Source organism: Gnatocerus cornutus, chromosome 3, assembly GCF_029298725.1.
Source record: "Gnatocerus cornutus isolate USDA-ARS CGAHR chromosome 3, icGnaCorn1.1, whole genome shotgun sequence".
NCBI classification, from domain to species: Eukaryota; Metazoa; Arthropoda; class Insecta; order Coleoptera; family Tenebrionidae; genus Gnatocerus; species Gnatocerus cornutus.
This window is the reverse complement of record NC_142235.1, coordinates 6922175-6942019: the sequence shown is the minus strand read 5'-3', so window position 1 is coordinate 6942019 and position 19845 is coordinate 6922175.

The following is a 19845-nucleotide window of genomic DNA, read 5'->3' as shown; positions in this document are numbered from 1 at the left end:
TTTGATGATTTCGTGCAGAATTCTGCTGTTTTCTTGCAATTCAGCCGTTGAATCTTGGTAAAAAGTCATGATTTTGTAGATTTCGTGCTCTTCTTTGCGAATTCAAGCCAGAAAACAACGAAAATCGGCGAGAAATAGTCGTTTTGCATCGAAATATGCGGTTTTCTCTAAGAATTTTGATGATTTCGTGCAGAATTCTGCTGTTTTCTTGCAATTCAGCCGTTGAATCTTGGTAAAAAGTCATGATTTTGTAGATTTCGTGCTCTTCTTTGCGAATTCAAGCCAGAAAACCACGAAAATCGGCGAGAAATCGTCGTTTTGCATCGAAATATGTGGTTTTCTCTAAGAATTTTGATGATTTCGTGCAGAATTCTGCTGTTTTCTTGCAATTCAGCCGTTAAATCTAGGTAAAAAGTCATGATTTTGTAGATTTCGTGCTCTTCTTGGCGAATTCAAGATAGAAAACAACGAAAATCGGCGAGAAATCGTTGTTTTGCATCGAAATATGCAGTTTTCTTTAAGAATTTTGATGATTTCGTGCAGAATTCTGCTGTTTTCTTGCAATTCAGCCGTTGAATCTTGGTAAAAAGTCATGATTTTGTAGATTTCGTGCTCTTCTTTGCGAATTCAAGCCAGAAAACAACGAAAATCGGCGAGAAATCGTCGTTTTGCATCGAAATATGCGGTTTTCTGTAAGAATTTTGATGATTTCGTGCAGAATTCTGCTGTTTTCTTGCAATTCAGCTGTTGAATCTTGGTAAAAAGTCATGATTTTGTAGATTTCGTGCTCTTCTTTGCGAATTCATGCCAGAAAACAACGAAAATCGGCGAGAAATCGTCGTTTTGCATCGAAATATGCGGTTTTCTCTAAGAATTTTGATGATTTCGTGCAGAATTCTGCTGTTTTCTTGCAATTCAGCCGTTGAATCTTGGTAAAAAGTGATGATTTTGTAGATTTCGTGCTCTTCTTTGCGAATTCAGGCCAGAAAACCACGAAAATCGGCGAGAAATCGTCGTTTTACATCGAAATATGCGGTTTTCTCTAAGAATTTTGAGGATTTCGTGCAGAATTCTGCGGTTTTCTTGCAATTCAGCCGTTGAATCTTGGTATAAAGTGATGATTTTGTAGATTTCGTGCTCTTCTTTGCGAATTCAAGATAGAAAGCAACGAAAATCAGCGAGAAATCGTCGTTTTGCATCGAAATATGCGGTTTTCTCTAAGAATTTTGATGATTTCGTGCAGAATTCTGCTGTTTTCTTGCAATTCAGCCGTTGAATCTTGGTAAAAAGTCATGATTTTGTAGATTTCGTGCTCTTCTTTGCGAATTCATGCCAGAAAACAACGAAAATCGGCGAGAAATCATCGTTTTGCATCGAAATATGCGGTTTTCTGTAAGAATTTTGATGATTTCGTGCAGAATTCTGCTGTTTTCTTGCAATTCAGCCGTTGAATCTTGGTAAAAAGTCATGATTTTGTAGATTTCGTGCTCTTCTTTGCGAATTCAAGCCAGAAAACAACGAAAATCGGCGAGAAATCGTCGTTTTGCATCGAAATATGCGGTTTTCTGTAAGAATTTTGATGATTTCGTGCAGAATTCTGCTGTTTTCTTGCAATTCAGCCGTTGAATCTAGGTAAAAAGTCATGATTTTGTAGATTTCGTGCTCTTCTTGGCGAATTCAAGATAGAAAACAACGAAAATCGGCGAGAAATCGTTGTTTTGCATCGAAATATGCAGTTTTCTCTAAGAATTTTGAAGATTTCGTGCAGAATTCTGCTGTTTTCTTGCAATTCAGCCGTTGAATCTTGGTAAAAAGTTATGATTTTGTAGATTTCGTGCTCTTCTTTGCGAATTCAAGACAGAAAACAACGAAAATCGGCGAGAAATCGTTGTTTTGCATCGAAATATGCAGTTTTCTCTAAGAATTTTGATGATTTCGTGCAGAATTCTGCTGTTTTCTTGCAATTCAGCCGTTGAATCTAGGTAAAAAGTCATGATTTTGTAGATTTCGTGCCCTTCTTGGCGAATTCAAGATAGAAAAAACGAAAATCGGCGAGAAATCGTTGTTTTGCATCGAAATATGCAGTTTTCTCTAAGAATTTTGATGATTTCGTGCAGAATTCTGCTGTTTTCTTGCAATTCAGCCGTTGAATCTTGGTAAAAAGTCATGATTTTGTAGATTTCGTGCTCATCTTTGCGAATTCAAGATAGAAAACAACGAAAATCAGCGAGAAATCGTCGTTTTGCATCGAAATATGCGGTTTTCTCTAAGAATTTTGATGATTTCGTGCAGAATTCTGCTGTTTTCTTGCAATTCAGCTGTTGAATCTTGGTAAAAAGTCATGATTTTGTAGATTTCGTGCTCTTCTTTGCAAATTCATGCCAGAAAACAACGAAAATCGGCGAGAAATCGTCGTTTTGCATCGAAATATGCGGTTTTCTGTAAGAATTTTGATGATTTCGTGCAGAATTCTGCTGTTTTCTTGCAATTCAGCCGTTGAATCTAGGTAAAAAGTCATGATTTTGTAGATTTCGTGCTCTTCTTGGCGAATTCAAGATAGAAAACAACGAAAATCGGCGAGAAATCGTTGTTTTGCATCGAAATATGCAGTTTTCTCTAAGAATTTTGATGATTTCGTGCAGAATTCTGCTGTTTTCTTGCAATTCAGCCGTTGATTCTTGGTAAAAAGTCATGATTTTGTAGATTTCGTGCTCATCTTTGCGAATTCAAGATAGAAAACAACGAAAATCAGCGAGAAATTGTCGTTTTGCATCGAAATATGCGGTTTTCTCTAAGAATTTTGATGATTTCGTGCAGAATTCTGCTGTTTTCTTGCAATTCAGCTGTTGAATCTTGGTAAAAAGTCATGATTTTGTAGATTCCGTGCTCTTCTTTGCGAATTCAAGATAGAAAACAACGAAAATCAGCGAGAAATCGGCGTTTTGCATCGAAATATGCGGTTTTCTCTAAGAATTTTGAAGATTTCGTGCAGAATTCTGCTGTTTTCTTGCAATTCAGCCGTTGAATCTTGGTCAAAAGTGATGATTTTGTAGATTTCGTGCTCTTCTTTGCGAATTCAAGCCAGAAAACAACGAAAATTGGCGAGAAATCGTCGTTTTGCATCGAAATATGCGGTTTTCTCTAAGAATTTTGATAATTTCGTGCAGAATTCTGCTGTTTTCTTGCAATTCAGCCGTTGAATCTTGGTAAAAAGTCATGATTTTGTAGATTTCGTGCTCTTCTTTGCGAATTCAAGCCAGAAAACAACGAAAATCGGCGAGAAATCGTCGTTTTGCATTGAAATATGCGGTTTTCTGTTAGAATTTTGATGATTTCGTGCAGAATTCTGCTGTTTTCTTGCAATTCAGCCGTTGAATCTTGGTAAAAAGTCATGATTTTGTAGATTCCGTGCTCTTCTTTGCGAATTCAAGATAGAAAACAACGAAAATCAGCGAGAAATCGTCGTTTTGCATCGAAATATGCGGTTTTCTATAAGAATTTTGATGATTTCGTGCAGAATTCTGCTGTTTTCTTGCATTTAGCCGTTGAATCTTGGTAAAAAGTGATGATTTTGTAGATTTCGTGCTCTTCTTTGCGAATTCAAGCCAGAAAACAACGAAAATCGGCGAGAAATCGTCGTTTTGCATCGAAATATGCGGTTTTCTCTAAGATTTTTGATGATTTCGTGCAGAATTCTGCTGTTTTCTTGCAATTCAGCCGTTGAATCTTTGTAAAAAGTCATGATTTTGTAGATTTCGTGCTCTTCTTTGCGAATTCAAGCTAGAAAACCACGAAAATCGGCGAGAAATCGTCGTTTTCTCTAAGAATTTTGATGATTTCGTGCAGAATTCTGCTGTTTTCTTGCAATTCAGCCGTTGAATCTTGGTAAAAAGTGATGATTTTGTAGATTTCGTGCTCTGCTTTGCGAATTCAAGCCAGAAAACAACGAAAATCGGCGAGAAATCGTCGTTTTGCATCGAAATATGCGGTTTTCTCTAAGAATTTTGACGATTTCGTGCAGAATTCTGCTGTTTTCTTGCAATTCAGCCGTTGAATCTTGGTAAAAAGTGATGATTTTGTAGATTTCGTGCTCTTCTTTGCGAATTCAAGCCAGAAAACCACGAAAATCAGCGAGAAATCGTCGTTTTGCATCGAAATATGCGGTTTTCTCTAAGAATTTTGATGATTTCGTGCAGAATTCTGCTGTTTTCTTGCAATTCAGCCGTTGAATCTTGGTATAAAGTGATGATTTTGTAGATTTCGTGCTCTTCTTTGCAAATTCAAGCCAGAAAACAACGAAAATCGGCGAGAAATCGTCGTTTTGCATCGAAATATGCGGTTTTCTCTAAGAATTTTGACGATTTCGTGCAGAATTCTGCTGTTTTCTTGCAATTCAGCCGTTGAATCTTGGTAAAAAGTCATGATTTTGTAGATTTCGTGCTCTTCTTTGCGAATTCAAGATAGAAAACAACGAAAATCAGCGAGAAATCGTCGTTTTGCCTCGAAATTTGCGGTTTTCTCTAAGAATTTTGATGTATTCGTGCAGAATTCTGCTGTTTTCTTGCAATTCAGCCGTTGAATCTTGGTAAAAAGTCATGATTTTGTAGATTTCGTGCTCTTCTTTGCGAATTCAAGATAGAAAACAACGAAAATCAGCGAGAAATCGTCGTTTTGCATCGAAATATGCGGTTTTCTCTAAGAATTTTGATGATTTCGTGCAGAATTCTGCTGTTTTCTTGCAATTCAGCCGTTGAATCTTGGTAAAAAGTCATGATTTTGTAGATTTCGTGCTCTTCTTTGCGAATTCATGCCAGAAAACAACGAAAATCGGCGAGAAATCATCGTTTTGCATCGAAATATGCGGTTTTCTGTAAGAATTTTGATGATTTCGTGCAGAATTCTGCTGTTTTCTTGCAATTCAGCCGTTGAATCTTGGTAAAAAGTCATGATTTTGTAGATTTCGTGCTCTTCTTTGCGAATTCAAGCCAGAAAACAACGAAAATCGGCGAGAAATCGTCGTTTTGCATCGAAATATGCGGTTTTCTGTAAGAATTTTGATGATTTCGTGCAGAATTCTGCTGTTTTCTTGCAATTCAGCCGTTGAATCTAGGTAAAAAGTCATGATTTTGTAGATTTCGTGCTCTTCTTGGCGAATTCAAGATAGAAAACAACGAAAATCGGCGAGAAATCGTTGTTTTGCATCGAAATATGCAGTTTTCTCTAAGAATTTTGATGATTTCGTGCAGAATTCTGCTGTTTTCTTGCAATTCAGCTGTTGAATCTTGGTAAAAAGTCATGATTTTGTAGATTTCGTGCTCTTCTTTGCGAATTCAAGACAGAAAACAACGAAAATCGGCGAGAAATCGTTGTTTTGCATCGAAATATGCAGTTTTCTCTAAGAATTTTGATGATTTCGTGCAGAATTCTGCTGTTTTCTTGCAATTCAGCCGTTGAATCTAGGTAAAAAGTCATGATTTTGTAGATTTCGTGCTCATCTTTGCGAATTCAAGATAGAAAACAACGAAAATCAGCGAGAAATCGTCGTTTTGCATCGAAATATGCGGTTTTCTCTAAGAATTTTGATGATTTCGTGCAGAATTCTGCTGTTTTCTTGCAATTCAGCTGTTGAATCTTGGTAAAAAGTCATGATTTTGTAGATTTCGTGCTCTTCTTTGCGAATTTAAGCCAGAAAACAACGAAAATCGGCGAGAAATCGTCGTTTTGCATCGAAATATGCGGTATTCTCTAAGAATTTTGACGATTTCGTGCAGAATTCTGCTGTTTTCTTGCAATTCAGCCGTTGAATCTAGGTAAAAAGTCATGATTTTGTAGATTTCGTGCTCTTCTTGGCGAATTCAAGATAGAAAACAACGAAAATCGGCGAGAAATCGTTGTTTTGCATCGAAATATGCAGTTTTCTCTAAGAATTTTGATGATTTCGTGCAAAATTCTGCTGTTTTCTTGCAATTCAGCCGTTGATTCTTGGTAAAAAGTCATGATTTTGTAGATTTCGTGCTCATCTTTGCGAATTCAAGATAGAAAACAACGAAAATCAGCGAGAAATCGTCGTTTTGCATCGAAATATGCGGTTTTCTCTAAGAATTTTGATGATTTCGTGCAGAATTCTGCTGTTTTCTTGCAATTCAGCTGTTGAATCTTGGTAAAAAGTCATGATTTTGTAGATTCCGTGCTCTTCTTTGCGAATTCAAGATAGAAAACAACGAAAATCAGCGAGAAATCGTCGTTTTGCATCGAAATATGCGATTTTCTCTAAGAATTTTGAAGATTTCGTGCAGAATTCTGCTGTTTTCTTGCAATTCAGCCGTTGAATCTTGGTAAAAAGTGATGATTTTGTAGATTTCGTGCTCTTCTTTGCGAATTCAAGCCAGAAAACAACGAAAATTGGCGAGAAATCGTCGTTTTGCATCGAAATATGCGGTTTTCTCTAAGAATTTTGATGATTTCGTGCAGAATTCTGCTGTTTTCTTGCAATTCAGCCATTGAATCTTGGTAAAAAGTCATGATTTTGTAGATTTCGTGCTCTTATTTGCGAATTCAAGCCAGAAAACAACGAAAATCGGCAAGAAATCGTCGTTTTGCATCGAAATATGCGGTTTTCTGTAAGGATTTTGATGATTTCGTGCAGAATTCTGCTGTTTCTTGCAATTCAGCCGTTGAATCTAGGTAAAAAGTCATGATTTTGTAGATTTCGTGCTCTTCCTTGCGAATTCAAGATAGAAAACAACGAAAATCGGCGAGAAATCGTTGTTTTGCATCGAAATATGCAGTTTTCTCTAAGAATTTTGATGATTTCGTGCAGAATTCTGCTGTTTTCTTGCAATTCAGCCGTTGAATCTTGGTAAAAAGTCAAGATTTTGTAGATTTCGTGCTCATCTTTGCGAATTCAAGATAGAAAACAACGAAAATCAGCGAGAAATCGTCGTTTTGCTTCGAAATATGCGGTTTTCTCTAAGAATTTTGATGATTTCGTGCAGAATTCTGCTGTTTTCTTGCAATTCAGCCGTTGAATCTTGGTAAAAAGTCATGATTTTGTAGATTTCGTGCTCTTCTTTGCAAATTCATGCCAGCAAACAACGAAAATCGGCGAGAAATCGTCGTTTTGCATCGAAATATGCGGTTTTCTGTAAGAATTTTGATGATTTCGTGCAGAATTCTGCTGTTTTCTTGCAATTCAGCCGTTGAATCTTGGTAAAAATTCATGATTTTGTAGATTTCGTGCTCTTCTTTGCGAATTCAAGATAGAAAACAACGAAAATCAGCGAGAAATCGTCGTTTTGCATCGAAATATGCGATTTTCTGTAAGAATTTTGATGATTTCGTGCAGAATTCTGCTGTTTTCTTGCAATTCAGCCGTTGAATCTAGGTAAAAAGTCATGATTTTGTAGATTTCGTGCTCTTCTTGGCGAATTCAAGATAGAAAACAACGAAAATCGGCGAGAAATCGTTGTTTTGCATCGAAATATGCAGTTTTCTCTAAGAATTTTGATGATTTCGTGCAGAATTCTGCTGTTTTCTTGCAATTCAGCCGTTGAATCTTGGTAAAAAGTCATGATTTTGTAGATTTCGTGCTCTTCTTTGCGAATTCAAGATAGAAAACAACGAAAATCAGCGAGAAATCGTCGTTTTGCATCGAAATATGCGGTTTTCTCTAAGAATTTTGATGATTTCGTGCAGAATTCTGCTGTTTTCTTGCAATTCAGCCGTTGAATCTTGGTAAAAAGTCATGATTTTGTAGATTTCGTGCTCTTCTTTGCGAATTCATGCCAGAAAACAACGAAAATCGGCGAGAAATCATCGTTTTGCATCGAAATATGCGGTTTTCTGTAAGAATTTTGATGATTTCGTGCAGAATTCTGCTGTTTTCTTGCAATTCAGCCGTTGAATCTTGGTAAAAAGTCATGATTTTGTAGATTTCGTGCTCTTCTTTGCGAATTCAAGCCAGAAAACAACGAAAATCGGCGAGAAATCGTTGTTTTGCATCGAAATATGCGGTTTTCTGTAAGAATTTTGATGATTTCGTGCAGAATTCTGCTGTTTTCTTGCAATTCAGCCGTTGAATCTAGGTAAAAAGTCATGATTTTGTAGATTTCGTGCTCTTCTTTGCGAATTCAAGATAGAAAACAACGAAAATCGGCGAGAAATCGTTGTTTTGCATCGAAATATGCAGTTTTCTCTAAGAATTTTGATGATTTCGTGCAGAATTCTGGTGTTTTCTTGCAATTCAGCCGTTGAATCTTGGTAAAAAGTCATGATTTTGTAGATTTCGTGCTCATCTTTGCGAATTCAAGATAGAAAACAACGAAAATCAGCGAGAAATCGTCGTTTTGCATCGAAATATGCGGTTTTCTCTAAGAATTTTGATGATTTCGTGCAGAATTCTGCTGTTTTCTTGCAATTCAGCCGTTGAATCTTGGTAAAAAGTCATGATTTTGTAGATTTCGTGCTCTTCTTTGCGAATTCATGCCAGAAAACAACGAAAATCGGCGAGAAATCATCGTTTTGCATCGAAATATGCGGTTTTCTGTAAGAATTTTGATGATTTCGTGCAGAATTCTGCTGTTTTCTTGCAATTCAGCCGTTGAATCTTGGTAAAAAGTCATGATTTTGTAGATTTCGTGCTCTTCTTTGCAAATTCATGCCAGAAAACAACGAAAATCGGCGAGAAATCGTCGTTTTGCATCGAAATATGCGGTTTTCTGTAAGAATTTTGATGATTTCGTGCAGAATTCTGCTGTTTTCTTGCAATTCAGCCGTTGAATCTTGGTAAAAATTCATGATTTTGTAGATTTCGTGCTCTTCTATGCGAATTCAAGATAGAAAACAACGAAAATCAGCGAGAAATCGTCGTTTTGCATCGAAATATGCGGTTTTCTCTAAGAATTTTGATGATTTCGTGCAGAATTCTGCTGTTTTCTTGCAATTCAGCCGTTGAATCTTGGTAAAAAGTCATGATTTTGTAGATTTCGTGCTCTTCTTTGCGAATTCATGCCAGAAAACAACGAAAATCGGCGAGAAATCATCGTTTTGCATCGAAATATGCGATTTTCTGTAAGAATTTTGATGATTTCGTGCAGAATTCTGCTGTTTTCTTGCAATTCAGCCGTTGAATCTAGGTAAAAAGTCATGATTTTGTAGATTTCGTGCTTTTCTTGGCGAATTCAAGATAGAAAACAACGAAAATCGGCGAGAAATCGTTGTTTTGCATCGAAATATGCAGTTTTCTCTAAGAATTTTGATGATTTCGTGCAGAATTCTGCTGTTTTCTTGCAATTCAGCCGTTGAATCTTGGTAAAAAGTCATGATTTTGTAGATTTTGTGCTCTTCTTTGCGAATTCAAGCCAGAAAACAACGAAAATCGGCGAGAAATCGTTGTTTTGCATCGAAATATGCGGTTTTCTGTAAGAATTTTGATGATTTCCTGCAGAATTCTGCTGTTTTCTTGCAATTCAGCCGTTGAATCTTGGTAAAAATTCATGATTTTGTAGATTTCGTGCACTTCTTTGCGAATTCAAGATAGAAAACAACGAAAATCAGCGAGAAATCGTCGTTTTGCATCGAAATATGCGGTTTTCTCTAAGAATTTTGACGATTTCGTGCAGAATTCTGCTGTTTTCTTGCAATTCAGCCGTTGAATCTAGGTAAAAAGTCATGATTTTGTAGATTTCGTGCTCTTCTTGGCGAATTCAAGATAGAAAACAACGAAAATCGGCGAGAAATCGTTGTTTTGCATCGAAATATGCAGTTTTCTCTAAGAATTTTGATGATTTCGTGCAGAATTGTGCTGTTTTCTTGCAATTCAGCCGTTGATTCTTGGTAAAAAGTCATGATTTTGTAGATTTCGTGCTCATCTTTGCGAATTCAAGATAGAAAACAACGAAAATCGGCGAGAAATCGTTGTTTTGCATCGAAATATGCGGTTTTCTGTAAGAATTTTGATGATTTCGTGCAGAATTCTGCTGTTTTCTTGCAATTCAGCAGTTGAATCTAGGTAAAAAGTCATGATTTTGTAGATTTCGTGCTCTTCCTTGCGAATTCAAGATAGAAAACAACGAAAATCGGCGAGAAATCGTTGTTTTGCATCGAAATATGCAGTTTTCTCTAAGAATTTTGATGATTTCGTGCAGAATTCTGCTGTTTTCTTGCAATTCAGCCGTTGAATCTTGGTAAAAAGTCAAGATTTTGTAGATTTCGTGCTCATCTTTGCGAATTCAAGATAGAAAACAACGAAAATCAGCGAGAAATCGTCGTTTTGCTTCGAAATATGCGGTTTTCTCTAAGAATTTTGATGATTTCGTGCAGAATTCTGCTGTTTTCTTGCAATTCAGCCGTTGAATCTTGGTAAAAAGTCATGATTTTGTAGATTTCGTGCTCTTCTTTGCAAATTCATGCCAGCAAACAACGAAAATCGGCGAGAAATCGTCGTTTTGCATCGAAATATGCGGTTTTCTGTAAGAATTTTGATGATTTCGTGCAGAATTCTGCTGTTTTCTTGCAATTCAGCCGTTGAATCTTGGTAAAAATTCATGATTTTGTAGATTTCGTGCTCTTCTTTGCGAATTCAAGATAGAAACAACGAAAATCAGCGAGAAATCGTCGTTTTGCATCGAAATATGCGATTTTCTGTAAGAATTTTGATGATTTCGTGCAGAATTCTGCTGTTTTCTTGCAATTCAGCCGTTGAATCTAGGTAAAAAGTCATGATTTTGTAGATTTCGTGCTCTTCTTGGCGAATTCAAGATAGAAAACAACGAAAATCGGCGAGAAATCGTTGTTTTGCATCGAAATATGCAGTTTTCTCTAAGAATTTTGATGATTTCGTGCAGAATTCTGCTGTTTTCTTGCAATTCAGCCGTTGAATCTTGGTAAAAAGTCATGATTTTGTAGATTTCGTGCTCTTCTTTGCGAATTCAAGCCAGAAAACAACGAAAATCGGCGAGAAATCGTTGTTTTGCATCGAAATATGCGGTTTTCTGTAAGAATTTTGATGATTTCCTGCAGAATTCTGCTGTTTTCTTGCAATTCAGCCGTTGAATCTTGGTAAAAAGTCATGATTTTGTAGATTTCGTGCTCTTCTTTGCGAATTCAAGCCAGAAAACAACGAAAATCGGCGAGAAATCGTCGTTTTGCTTCGAAAAATGCAGTTTTCTGTAAGAATTTTGATGATTTCGTGCAGAATTCTGCTGTTTTCTTGCAATTCAGCCGTTGAATCTTGGTAAAAAGTCATGATTTTGTAGATTTCGTGTTCTTCTTTGCGAATTCAAACCAGAAGACAACGAAAATCGGCGAGAAATCGTCGTTTTGCATCGAAATATGCCGTTTTCTGTAAGAATTTTGATGATTTCGTGCAGAATTCTGCTGTTTTCTTGCAATTCAGCCGTTGAATCTTGGTAAAAAGTCATGATTTTGTAGATTTCGTGCTCATATTTGCGAATTCAAGATAGAAAACAACGAAAATCAGCGAGAAATCGTCGTTTTGCATCGAAATATGCGGTTTTCTCTAAGAATTTTGATGATTTCGTGCAAAATTCTGCTGTTTTCTTGCAATTCAGCCGTTGAATCTTGGTAAAAAGTCATGATTTTGTAGATTTCGTGCTCTTCTTTGCGAATTCATATTCTGCTGCAATTTCTTTCAATCTTTCTTTTCTTCTCTCTCGTCCCTCTTCCTTCTCTTTCTCTCCCTGTCTTTCCCTTCCCCTTATCTTTCCTCTTTCTATTCCCTCCTCCTCCTTGAATCTAGGTAAAAAGTCATGATTTTGTAGATTTCGTGCTCTTCTTGGCGAATTCAAGATAGAAAACAACGAAAATCGGCGAGAAATCGTTGTTTTGCATCGAAATATGCAGTTTTCTCTAAGAATTTTGATAATTTCGTGCAGAATTCTGCTGTTTTCTTGCAATTCAGCCGTTGAATCTTGGTAAAAAGTCATGATTTTGTAGATTTCGTGCTCTTCTTTGCGAATTCAAAATAGAAAACAACGAAAATCAGCGAGAAATCGTCGTTTTGCATCGAAATATGCGGTTTTCTCTAAGAATTTTGATGATTTCGTGCAGAATTCTGCTGTTTTCTTGCAATTCAGCCGTTGAATCTTGGTAAAAAGTCATGATTTTGTAGATTTCGTGCTCTTCTTTGCGAATTCAAGCCAGAAAACAACGAAAATCGGCGAGAAATCGTTGTTTTGCATCGAAATATGCGGTTTTCTGTAAGAATTTTGATGATTTCGTGCAGAATTCTGCTGTTTTCTTGCAATTCAGCCGTTGAATCTAGGTAAAAAGTCATGATTTTGTAGATTTGGTGCTCTTCTTTGCGAATTCAAGATAGAAAACAACGAAAATCGGCGAGAAATCGTTGTTTTGCATCGAAATATGCAGTTTTCTCTAAGAATTTTGATGATTTCGTGCAGAATTCTGGTGTTTTCTTGCAATTCAGCCGTTGAATCTTGGTAAAAAGTCATGATTTTGTAGATTTCGTGCTCATCTTTGCGAATTCAAGATAGAAAACAACGAAAATCAGCGAGAAATCGCCGTTTTGCATCGAAATATGCGGTTTTCTCTAAGAATTTTGATGATTTCGTGCAGAATTCTGCTGTTTTCTTGCAATTCAGCCGTTGAATCTTGGTAAAAAGTCATGATTTTGTAGATTTCGTGCTCTTCTTTGCGAATTCATGCCAGAAAACAACGAAAATCGGCGAGAAATCATCGTTTTGCATCGAAATATGCGGTTTTCTGTAAGAATTTTGATGATTTCGTGCAGAATTCTGCTGTTTTCTTGCAATTCAGCCGTTGAATCTTGGTAAAAAGTCATGATTTTGTAGATTTCGTGCTCTTATTTGCAAATTCATGCCAGAAAACAACGAAAATCGGCGAGAAATCGTCGTTTTGCATCGAAATATGCGGTTTTCTGTAAGAATTTTGATGATTTCGTGCAGAATTCTGCTGTTTTCTTGCAATTCAGCCGTTGAATCTTGGTAAAAATTCATGATTTTGTAGATTTCGTGCTCTTCTTTGCGAATTCAAGATAGAAAACAACGAAAATCAGCGAGAAATCGTCGTTTTGCATCGAAATATGCGGTTTTCTCTAAGAATTTTGATGATTTCGTGCAGAATTCTGCTGTTTTCTTGCAATTCAGCCGTTGAATCTTGGTAAAAAGTCATGATTTTGTAGATTTCGTGCTCTTCTTTGCGAATTCATGCCAGAAAACAACGAAAATCGGCGAGAAATCATCGTTTTGCATCGAAATATGCGATTTTCTGTAAGAATTTTGATGATTTCGTGCAGAATTCTGCTGTTTTCTTGCAATTCAGCCGTTGAATCTAGGTAAAAAGTCATGATTTTGTAGATTTCGTGCTTTTCTTGGCAAATTCAAGATAGAAAACAACGAAAATCGGCGAGAAATCGTTGTTTTGCATCGAAATATGCAGTTTTCTCTAAGAATTTTGATGATTTCGTGCAGAATTCTGCTGTTTTCTTGCAATTCAGCCGTTGAATCTTGGTAAAAAGTCATGATTTTGTAGATTTTGTGCTCTTCTTTGCGAATTCAAGCCAGAAAACAACGAAAATCGGCGAGAAATCGTTGTTTTGCATCGAAATATGCGGTTTTCTGTAAGAATTTTGATGATTTCCTGCAGAATTCTGCTGTTTTCTTGCAATTTAGCCGTTGAATCTTGGTAAAAAGTCATGATTTTGTAGATTTCGTGCTCTTCTTTGTGAATTCAAGCCAGAAAACAACGAAAATCGGCGAGAAATCGTTGTTTTGCATCGAAATATGCGGTTTTCTGTAAGAATTTTGATGATTTCCTGCAGAATTCTGCTGTTTTCTTGCAATTCAGCCGTTGAATCTTGGTAAAAAGTCATGATTTTGTAGATTTCGTGTCTTTGCGAATTCAAGCCAGAAAACAACGAAAATCGGCGAGAAATCGTCGTTTTTGCATCGAAAAATGGCAGTTTTCTGTAAGAATTTTGATGATTTCGTGCAGAATTCCTGCTGTTTTCTTGCAATTCAGCCGTTGAATCTTGGTAAAAAAGTCATGATTTGTAGATTTCGTGTTCTTCTTTGCGAATTTCAAACCAGAAGACAACGAAAATCGGCGAGAAATCGTCGTTTTGCATCGAAATATGCGGTTTTCTGTAAGAATTTTGATAATTTCGTGCAGAATTCTGCTGTTTTCTTGCAATTCAGCCGTTGAATCTTGGTAAAAAGTCATGATTTTGTAGATTTCGTGCTCTTCTTGGCGAATTCAAGATAGAAAACAACGAAAATCGGCGAGAAATCGTTGTTTTGCATCGAAATATGCAGTTTTCTCTAAGAATTTTGATGATTTCGTGCAGAATTCTGCTGTTTTCTTGCAATTCAGCCGTTGAATCTTGGTAAAAGTCATGATTTTGTAGATTTCGTGCTCATCTTTGCGAATTCAAGATAGAAAACAACAAAAATCAGCGAGAAATCGTCGTTTTGCATCGAAATATGCGGTTTTCTCTAAAAATTTTGATGATTTCGTGCCGAATTCTGCTGTTTTCTTGCAATTCAGCCGTTGAATCTTGGTAAAAAGTCATGATTTTGTAGATTTCGTGCTCTTCTTTGCGAATTCATGCCAGAAAACAACGAAAATCGGCGAGAAATCGTCGTTTTGCATCGAAATATGCGATTTTCTGTAAGAATTTTGATGATTTCGTGCAGAATTCTGCTGTTTTCCTGCAATTCAGCAGTTGAATCTAGGTAAAAAGTCATGATTTTGTAGATTTCGTGCTCTTCTTTGCGAATTCATGCCAGAAAACAACGAAAATCGGCGAGAAATCATCGTTTTGCATCGAAATATGCGGTTTTCTGTAAGAATTTTGATGATTTCGTGCAGAATTCTGCTGTTTTCTTGCAATTCAGCCGTTGAATCTTGGTAAAAAGTCATGATTTTGTAGATTTCGTGCTCTTCTTTGCAAATTCATGCCAGAAAACAACGAAAATCGGCGAGAAATCGTCGTTTTGCATCGAAATATGCGGTTTTCTGTAAGAATTTTGATGATTTCGTGCAGAATTCTGCTGTTTTCTTGCAATTCAGCCGTTGAATCTTGGTAAAAATTCATGATTTTGTAGATTTCGTGCTCTTCTTTGCGAATTCAAGATAGAAAACAACGAAAATCAGCGAGAAATCGTCGTTTTGCATCGAAATATGCGGTTTTCTCTAAGAATTTTGATGATTTCGTGCAGAATTCTGCTGTTTTCTTGCAATTCAGCCGTTGAATCTTGGTAAAAAGTCATGATTTTGTAGATTTCGTGCTCTTCTTTGCGAATTCATGCCAGAAAACAACGAAAATCGGCGAGAAATCATCGTTTTGCATCGAAATATGCGATTTTCTGTAAGAATTTTGATGATTTCGTGCAGAATTCTGCTGTTTTCTTGCAATTCAGCCGTTGAATCTAGGTAAAAAGTCATGATTTTGTAGATTTCGTGCTTTTCTTGGCGAATTCAAGATAGAAAACAACGAAAATCGGCGAGAAATCGTTGTTTTGCATCGAAATATGCAGTTTTCTCTAAGAATTTTGATGATTTCGTGCAGAATTCTGCTGTTTTCTTGCAATTCAGCCGTTGAATCTTGGTAAAAAGTCATGATTTTGTAGATTTCGTGCTCTTCTTTGCGAATTCAAGCCAGAAAACAACGAAAATCGGCGAGAAATCGTTGTTTTGCATCGAAATATGCGGTTTTCTGTAAGAATTTTGATGATTTCCTGCAGAATTCTGCTGTTTTCTTGCAATTCAGCCGTTGAATCTTGGTAAAAAGTCATGATTTTGTAGATTTCGTGCTCTTCTTTGCGAATTCAAGCCAGAAAACAACGAAAATCGGCGAGAAATCGTTGTTTTGCATCGAAATATGCGGTTTTCTGTAAGAATTTTGATGATTTCCTGCAGAATTCTGCTGTTTTCTTGCAATTCAGCCGTTGAATCTTGGTAAAAAGTCATGATTTTGTAGATTTCGTGCTCTTCTTTGCGAATTCAAGCTAGAAAACAACGAAAATCGGCGAGAAATCGTCGTTTTGCATCGAAAAATGCAGTTTTCTGTAAGAATTTTGATGATTTCGTGCAGAATTCTGCTGTTTTCTTGCAATTCAGCCGTTGAATCTTGGTAAAAAGTCATGATTTTGTAGATTTCGTGTTCTTCTTTGCGAATTCAAACCAGAAGACAACGAAAATCGGCGAGAAATCGTCGTTTTGCATCGAAATATGCGGTTTTCTGTAAGAATTTTGATAATTTCGTGCAGAATTCTGCTGTTTTCTTGCAATTCAGCCGTTGAATCTTGGTAAAAAGTCATGATTTTGTAGATTTCGTGCTCTTCTTGGCGAATTCAAGATAGAAAACAACGAAAATCGGCGAGAAATCGTTGTTTTGCATCGAAATATGCAGTTTTCTCTAAGAATTTTGATGATTTCGTGCAGAATTCTGCTGTTTTCTTGCAATTCAGCCGTTGAATCTTGGTAAAAAGTCATGATTTTGTAGATTTCGTGCTCATCTTTGCGAATTCAAGATAGAAAACAACAAAAATCAGCGAGAAATCGTCGTTTTGCATCGAAATATGCGGTTTTCTCTAAAAATTTTGATGATTTCGTGCAGAATTCTGCTGTTTTCTTGCAATTCAGCAGTTGAATCTTGGTAAAAAGTCATGATTTTGTAGATTTCGTGCTCTTCTTTGCGAATTCATGCCAGAAAACCACGAAAATCGGCGAGAAATCATCGTTTTGCATCGAAATATGCGATTTTCTGCAAGAATTTTGATGATTTCGTGCAGAATTCTGCTGTTTTCTTGCAATTCAGCCGTTGAATCTAGGTAAAAAGTCATGATTTTGTAGATTTCGTGCTCTTCTTGGCGAATTCAAGATAGAAAACAACGAAAATCGGCGAGAAATCGTTGTTTTGCATCGAAATATGCAGTTTTCTCTAAGAATTTTGATGATTTCGTGCAGAATTCTGCTGTTTTCTTGCAATTCAGCCGTTGAATCTTGGTAAAAAGTCATGATTTTGTAGATTTCGTGCTCTTCTTTGCGAATTCAAGCCAGAAAACAACGAAAATCGGCGAGAAATTGTTGTTTTGCATCGAAATATGCGGTTTTCTGTAAAAATTTTGATGATTTCCTGCAGAATTCTGCTGTTTTCTTGCAATTCAGCCGTTGAATCTTGGTAAAAAGTCATGATTTTGTAGATTTCGTGCTCTTCTTTGCGAATTCAAGCCAGAATACAACGAAAATCGGCGAGAAATCGTTGTTTTGCATCGAAATATGCGGTTTTCTGTAAGAATTTTGATGATTTCCTGCAGAATTCTGCTGTTTTCTTGCAATTCAGCCGTTGAATCTAGGTAAAAAGTCATGATTTTGTAGATTTCGTGCTCTTCTTGGCGAATTCAAGATAGAAAACAACGAAAATCGGCGAGAAATCGTTGTTTTGCATCGAAATATGCAGTTTTCTCTAAGAATTTTGATGATTTCGTGCAGAATTCTGCTGTTTTCTTGCAATTCAGCCGTTGAATCTTGGTAAAAAGTCATGATTTTGTAGATTTCGTGCTCTTCTTGGCGAATTCAAGCCAGAAAACAACGAAAATCGGCGAGAAATCGTTGTTTTGCATCGAAATATGCGGTTTTCTGTAAGAATTTTGATGATTTCCTGCAGAATTCTGCTGTTTTCTTGCAATTCAGCCATTGAATCTTGGTAAAAAGTCATGATTTTGTAGATTTCGTGCTCTTCTTTGCGAATTCAAGCCAGAAAACAACGAAAATCGGCGAGAAATCGTTGTTTTGCATCGAAATATGCAGTTTTCTCTAAGAATTTTGATGATTTCGTGCAGAATTCTGCTGTTTTCTTGCAATTCAGCCGTTGAATCTTGGTAAAAAGTCATGATTTTGTAGATTTCGTGCTCTTCTTTGCGAATTCAAGCCAGAAAACAACGAAAATCGGCGAGAAATCGTTGTTTTGCATCGAAATATGCGGTTTTCTGTAAGAATTTTGATGATTTCCTGCAGAATTCTGCTGTTTTCTTGCAATTCAGCCGTTGAATCTTGGTAAAAGTCATGATTTTGTAGATTTCGTGCTCTTCTTTGCGAATTCAAGCCAGAAAACAACGAAAATCGGCGAGAAATCGTTGTTTTGCATCGAAATATGCGGTTTTCTGTAAGAATTTTGATGATTTCCTGCAGAATTCTGCTGTTTTCTTGCAATTCAGCCGTTGAATCTAGGTAAAAAGTCATGATTTTGTAGATTTCGTGCTCTTCTTGGCGAATTCAAGATAGAAAACAACGAAAATCGGCGAGAAATCGTTGTTTTGCATCGAAATATGCAGTTTTCTCTAAGAATTTTGATGATTTCGTGCAGAATTCTGCTGTTTTCTTGCAATTCAGCCGTTGAATCTTGGTAAAAAGTCATGATTTTGTAGATTTCGTGCTCTTCTTTGCGAATTCAAGCCAGAAAACAACGAAAATCGGCGAGAAATCGTCGTTTTGCATCGAAATATGCGGTTTTCTGTAAGAATTTTGATAATTTCGTGCAGAATTCTGCTGTTTTCTTGCAATTCAGCCGTTGAATCTTGGTAAAAAGTCATGCTTTTGTAGATTTCGTGCTCTTCTTGGCGAATTCAGGATAGAAAACAACGAAAATCGGCGAGAAATCGTTGTTTTGCATCGAAATATGCAGTTTTCTCTAAGAATTTTGATGATTTCGTGCAGAATTCTGCTGTTTTCTTGCAATTCAGCCGTTGAATCTTGGTAAAAAGTCATGATTTTGTAGATTTCGTGCTCATCTTTGCGAATTCAAGATAGAAAACAACGAAAATCAGCGAGAAATCGTCGTTTTGCATCGAAATATGCGGTTTTCTCTAAGAATTTTGATGATTTCGTGCAGAATTCTGCTGTTTTCTTGCAATTCAGCCGTTGAATCTTGGTAAAAAGTCATGATTTTGTAGATTTCGTGCTCTTCTTTGCGAATTCATGCCAGAAAACCACGAAAATCGGCGAGAAATCATCGTTTTGCATCGAAATATGCGATTTTCTGTAAGAATTTTGGTGATTTCGTGCAGAATTCTGCTGTTTTCTTGCAATTCAGCCGTTAAATCTAGGTAAAAAGTCATGATTTTGTAGATTTCGTGCTCTTCTTGGCGAATTCAAGATAGAAAACAACGAAAATCGGCGAGAAATCGTCGTTTTGCATCGAAAAATGCAGTTTTGTAAGAATTTTGATAATTTCGTGCAGAATTCTGCTGTTTTCTTGCAATTCAGCCGTTGAATCTTGGTAAAAAGTCATGATTTTGTAGATTTCGTGTTCTTCTTTGCGAATTCAAGCCAGAAAACAACGAAAATCGGCGAGAAATCGTCGTTTTGCATCGAAATATGCGGTTTTCTGTAAGAATTTTGATAATTTCGTGCAGAATTCTGCTGTTTTCTTGCAATTCAGCAGTTGAATCTTGGTAAAAAGTCATGATTTTGTAGATTTTGTGCTCTTCTTTGCGAATTCAAGCCAGAAAACAACGAAAATCGGCGAGAAATCGTCGTTTTGCATCGAAATATGCGGTTTTCTGTAAGAATTTTGATGATTTCGTGCAGAATTCTGCTGTTTTCTTGCAATTCATCTTGGTAAAAAGTCATGATTTTGTAGATTCCGTGCTCTTCTTTGCGAATTCAAGATAGAAAACAACGAAAATCAGCGAGAAATCGTCGTTTTGCATCGAAATATGCGGTTTTCTCTAAGAATTTTGATGATTTCGTGCAGAATTCTGCTGTTTTCTTGCAATTCAGCCGTTGAATCTTGATAAAAAGTCATGATTTTGTAGATTTCGTGCTCTTCTTTGCGAATTCAAG